Source organism: Taudactylus pleione, unplaced genomic scaffold (assembly GCF_031769625.1).
Source record: "Taudactylus pleione unplaced genomic scaffold, aTauple2 ptg000885l, whole genome shotgun sequence".
Lineage (NCBI taxonomy): Eukaryota > Metazoa > Chordata > Amphibia > Anura > Myobatrachidae > Taudactylus > Taudactylus pleione.
This window is the reverse complement of record NW_028285286.1, coordinates 1,022,312-1,028,311: the sequence shown is the minus strand read 5'-3', so window position 1 is coordinate 1,028,311 and position 6,000 is coordinate 1,022,312. Positions and strand designations below refer to the sequence as shown.

At 38.5% G+C, this 6,000-nt stretch overlaps 1 long non-coding RNA gene and 1 pseudogene across 1 annotated transcript in view; one reads left to right on the top strand and one right to left on the bottom strand.

Annotated features, from left to right (window-relative positions):
• The first annotated feature begins 751 nt into the window (after window positions 1–751).
• LOC148474179 (uncharacterized) overlaps window positions 752–6,000 on the top strand; it is a 395,534-nt gene continuing 390,285 nt past the window's right edge. Inside the window, exon 1 of the long non-coding RNA XR_015872910.1 lies at window positions 752–902. This is a non-coding gene — a long non-coding RNA (uncharacterized LOC148474179). The remainder of the gene's footprint in view (window positions 903–6,000) is intronic.
• On the bottom strand, window positions 5,661–5,779 carry LOC148474180 (5S ribosomal RNA; annotated as a pseudogene).

The following is a 6,000-nucleotide window of genomic DNA, read 5'->3' as shown; positions in this document are numbered from 1 at the left end:
AAAATCAGCACTAATCAGATACCTGCTATATTTGTCTGACCTGTCACTGCACAGATAAGAGGTAATTTTTGAATGGTTGTTTTTAGGCAATATAAAATTATCCCTGTTATCTGTTTATGCAATGGAAAAGTCAAAGTTTCAAGGGTGTTCTATTCAAAATTCAGTTACGTTGGCTTCCTATGAAAAACTCAGCTGCTGTGTAAAACAGATAATAATAGTAATACTAAACTGACTGTTTTCTTTCAATATATATTTTTTATTTATATATAACTCATTTCTCCTTCACTGTTTCACTAGCAGATAAATGGTGCTAGTGAAAAATTAATGTGTTTGAGAAATTTTTTTGTGTGTTTTTTTTTTTGTCCATATTAATCGGTCACTTTTAAGGGTCTATTTACTAAAACAGCAGCTATTCAAAGCTGCCGATTATTTTTGCTCACAGAATTTAAAACAGCAGTACTGTTAAGGCTTTGCACTTAATAGTGTAGCTCTTTCAAATTCTGCAGGCAAAAGCGCTGGTAATCGGCCGCTTTTTAAATAGACCCCTTAGAGTTATTTGTGTCAATAGAGTATATAATAGCAATATACTGTATAAGTCAGAGATAGTGCTTACTTCCTATCTGTAGTATATTCTGCAGAATGTATGCTCCCCCCTGGCTTACATATACTGATGCTTTCTTAATGTAGGGATTATTCGGTTTGTAATTTACTAAAAAAATGTTAATAATTTTTTTTTTTTTTTTCCAGGTGTGCTAAACTCACGGGTGGGTACAGACTGAAATGAAAGTGAACGTTATTAGATGTGGAGTATAATTGCTGCTCTTCTAGACACCTTATTCCCTCTTCCAGAGCTGCAGATTTCAGCAAGATTAAGGGCATTAAGGACTGCATTGTATAATCAGGTAAATTAACATGCTTTTTTTTTTTTTTTTTTTTTGCTTATAATGTAAATAATTCTGTTATTTGTGAGATCTAGATAACCTTGGTGGCTCAATCTTTAATTGTCCGATTGCAGATTGCAAATACACTGTACAAGTTACCTTTGAGCGCTTCTTGTCGTGTTTAATGCTAGCGTTCAGCGAGCACAGTAAATGTACAGCAGGTTGTAGGTGACACCGAATTTACTAGTGTTTGTCTTTCTGTCTAATAACGTGAGCTAAATTCTGTCGTATATCGGATTATAACCTCCCAGGAAAGTCTATTAAACCAAAATTACCTGAGAAAAAAAAATAATAATCATTTGCATTGTTCCTTCCTCTATTTGGATTTAGCCAATTATCCGAATGTTAGAAATTGCAGTTTCCCTCATTACTGCAGCGTTCAATCACGTCAGACCTCAGGCGGCTGACGCAGGTAGCACAGTACAATGGGGAGAGGCCCAGCTTAACCCTTCATACGCAGAGCTGTCCGGATACCTATGATCAGCCGGCTCTTTCCGCCCATAGAATGAAATAAGAATTATGTCCAAGCAGTCACGTTATATTCTGAATATTTTTCAGTGGATTATTATTTTTTTTTTTTTTATTGAGCTTCACTTAAACCCCCCCCCCAAAAAAAAACAAAAACAAAAAGGGCGTTTAAATGACTCTGATCCTTTTTCGAATACATAACGCCCCTCCTCATAATACCTGTCTGAATTGATCAATCTTTGAAGGCCTAATCAGGGTACAGATTTAGGATGGCACTGACTGGTGTATTGAGCTAAACTCCAGGGTGCGGCATTTTTTCTGGGCAGACTGACTGGTGCAGTGATGCCTCTGAGGCGTAGTATGTTAGGTCGACAGTCCTCATGTCAACATGCATTCAGCATGCATTCATCATGTCTACACGGATGACGTCGACATGATAAAATGTCCTTTGTGGCCCTAACATCCTTGGTGGTCCAGCACTTAATTACCTGTTCCCCGAGAGAGCAGCTTCTCCAGTGTCGTCTTCCGGGTCCCAGCAGCCATGTGATTGTCAGTTTCGGCAGAGTTACGGTAAATATACCTGCTCTAGCGCTAATCACTATCCCTAACCCTAACCACCTCTCTGGTGCTGCACCACTTGTGATGATGTCATCATGATGGCGTGTTCTTACATAAGATGGCCTGAGTCAGCGGAATCGGTATGATATGCCGGAGGCCGCATGGCCGGGAGTTCGAATTAGACGCCTGTCATTTAACCCTCGCCGGGATAATGCAGCCGGGAAGCTGGCTGTCGGGCTTACGTCAGCCAGCTTCCCGACTGCATCCTGAGTCAGCACCTGTGCTGTATCTTAGCCAACAAAAATGATGGCACTAAGTAAATAGTGATCAGATTTAACTTTTGAACACGTTACAGAATTTCTATGGCTTTCGCTATTTTTATGTTGTAACCTGCCGCTAGCTGTAATTTGCGATCGGGGCGCAAACGGTTATCATGTGCTTAATGAAAGTGACTGCGAGGAGCCAAATGCCTCTCTTCCCTGATGTCGTGTTAAAAAGGAGAAAAGTAGATGATTCACCTTTTGCAGTTCCATAAATATTGTCCTCTCTCTGCTCTAATTTAATTCCACAATAAATATAGGAAGTGTTTTAGAAAAAAAAAAAAAAGAAGGAATGCCGCATTGTCCCATGCATGCTTTTACCAGCGAGTCATAAAACGTTACGGAAATTTATGACGCGTGAGGTCAGTTTTTTTTTCTGTCATTCCATCACTTAAAGCGCGAGAAGTATCCTCTGCTGAGAATAATCACATTAAAGTTGTGAGTTATTTGTTTCATAAGTCTCGTCTGTGCAGGGCTTTTCAGAACACGTGAATGGAACAATAGTGATGTGCTCAGGATTTAAGTCGGCAATCAATTTATTTAATCTCATTTTTGTTTTTCAAATATGCACTTTGAGAAAATGTTAAATTAAAAAAAAATTTTTTTGCACATTTTTTTTTTTACGGTTGCGAAAGAATTATAATGTGGTCTCCGTAACTGATCTGATCTTGACTGAATGTACACAGTTTGAGATATTGCCGATAGTTAATATGGAATTTTTTTCTTTATGGTATCATCTAGGAACGCCAAAAAGGGAAGGACGTTCTAAGTAACACCACTGTACATTACTCAGAAGTCAATTCTTACCATTTTGGAGCAGATATTTAGCATACTGACCTTAAGGCGTGTAGTTTAGCAATGTCTCTGATTCCTCGTCATTTCTTAAAGTTCTTGTTACAGCCAATGAAAATAAAATATGCGGAGCTTGTCTGCATAAGGTAACGCTATCTGAAGGTGACATTAGTCTGCTTTCCTCTATTGGGCAGGCCAGCCAGAGAGGGGTCTTTCGATACCTCTCCGATGTGCTGGACCTATTTGCAACTATCTGTACTTTGTCTTCCACATGCGGCTTGGAAGCCGGCAGTAAGGTGGTAAAGTACTCATCGTTGGGACAGCTGTACTGCAGGTCATGACTTCTGTCACAGTACTAGGATAGCTGGGAGATGACTGCTGCTAATTGGTGGCCCTCCAGTGTCGTATATACCAGAACCAGATGCCCACGGAATTGAAAGCAGGCTGGTGGGGTGGCCCAAGGCTTCTGAAACTCTGGGCATGCCCAGGTGTAGTGTGGCCACCTTAAGGGGTGGATTACCCATTAGGCAACCTACGCACCCACCTGGCAGGCCCTGGGTGTTTCATCGCCCAATCAGTGGTGGGTGGCCTAGGTTGTCAAGTGCTTGCTCTTTGCATGGCGGTGATCATTTATGTTTTTATCCAAAGCCATAATGAGGGACATGGCTTTATATAAATATATATATATGTGCAGCAGAAGATCACAGCGCCAGTTGGGTGCAAATCCCTCAATGTGGTATTTTTATCAGTTGTGTGTCTATTGTCTCACACTAAAATTTGTAATAATGTGACACTATTATAATGCACCCCCAAAAATGTGTGAGTGTCAGCTCAACCAGCAAAATAATGTAACAGTGGTGATCTATTACATATACAAACAAATAGAAAATACAAGGAGCTGGTATAGAGCGCCTACTGTGCTTATATAACTTATTATAAAGTGCTAACAATATAAAGTGATATCGTGCAATAAAAGTGCTAATGCCAGGATAGTAATATCAAATTATCATTATCCTCAAATATTTATGCAATTTATTATATATAAAGTATAACTTATAAAATAACAACGGTCTATATGACTAAAGTGCTATTGCAGAGATCCTTCAAGGATCATAAACTAAATTAACAATCATAACATTCCATAAACATGTGCAAAAAATGCATAAATAATTTAAAATGTGAATCAATAAAAGTGCAAAAATTCATTTAAAATAACATAAATTAGTTTTAATCAGACACAACAATAGATATCCTCCTACATGAAGGATAAATGACATAAAAACACATAAAACCAAGGACAAAAATGTGTATATATAAAAAAGGACTATAGATTTATCAGAATAAATAGGAATAAAAATCGTAGCTTATCTGATAAAAATGGCAAGTTCATGAATGGAAAGATAATAGCAGCCTCCAACGCGTTTCGTCCGTATCCTGGACTTCTTCAAGGGATATTTTAGCTCCTGTGGGGTATCCAATATTTATACCCCTTCTAATAATGACAAACAAGAATTGACAGAGCTCCTTAGTGACATCACTTCCGGTTTTCTAAACAGTTCCTCTCTATTAAAGTGGAGTAACCACTTAGAATCACATTAGGCCATTTCCTTTATTAAAACATTATTAAATTGGAAGTCTGTTTCCTAAATATAAATTATTTGCTAGCATATTACTCCTTCCTTGCTGTGTATCGCGTCGCGTCACTTCCGCCCTTGTTATTCGTGCATCGCGGTCCTTCCGCCCTTACTTGAGCAATTCACTACATCACTTCCTCCTCCGTTGTCAACGTCCCCATTGCGCGCTATGCCTCCTCCTTCCTTGTGCAGGATAGGACCTTTTATCCACTCGTCCGCCTGTCACGTGTGTCACGTCCAGCGTCAAAGCATCTCCAGTTTCTGGCGGCCTCCATCTTTGTACTCTAAATGTCTCCTTTGCCCGCGGCCATCTTGCTACTCTCATAAGTTCCATTTTCTTTGCCATATTTATGCTCCCATCTGCATCATGTTATTTATAATCCTGAGGATAGTAGTTTAGTTATTATTTCCTATATGGAATAATGGATGACAATATTAGTTTAAATATATATAACCAGCCATATGCTTGGACTCTAAAAAATGATGAGAGATTGTGACAGTTTCTAATTATTCTCCACACCTATTCAGAATCATAACTAGAATTCAAACAACTCCATAAATAAATAAATATCACATATATTGATGTATAATGTAAACTTATATGTGGACACTAGTAAAAAATCCTAAAATCATACTATTGGGGACTAATATAGTACATCCTTAAAAAATAATAAGTAATGATGATATTAAAAATTCTTCTTAAAAAAAAATGGTGGATGGCAATCTTCTTTAGGGATATTATAGTTCATATGCATATATATATATGCATATATATATATATAGTCTTTTCACTCTGTAGGGTCAATTGGTTCTTATGTGAGTCTTGAAACATGTAATCGATATTGTTGCATTCTGGAAATTCTTACTCCCATCTTCGGATTTATAAATCAGAGAATTCTTCTTAGGTCGTATGTCTTGGGGGATTCATGCTTATATGTCACATAAAGATACTACCGTACCTGGTCTTCCATAGAGGTCTCCCATCCAAGTACTAACCAGGCCCAATGGTGCTTAGCTTCCAAGATCAGACGAGATTGGGCGCTCTAACCCAGGTATGACGGTAGGTTATATTAGGACCTAACATGAAATCCCTTTTATCTTTTTCATCTTCATTAAAGAAATGGTGCTATCTCATAAACTGGAGATGCTTTGACGCTGGACGTGACACACGTGACAGGCGGACGAGTGGATAAAAGGTCCTATCCTGCACAAGGAAGGAGGAGGCATAGCGCGCAATGGGGACGTTGACAACGGAGGAGGAAGTGATGTAGTGAATTGCTCAAGTAA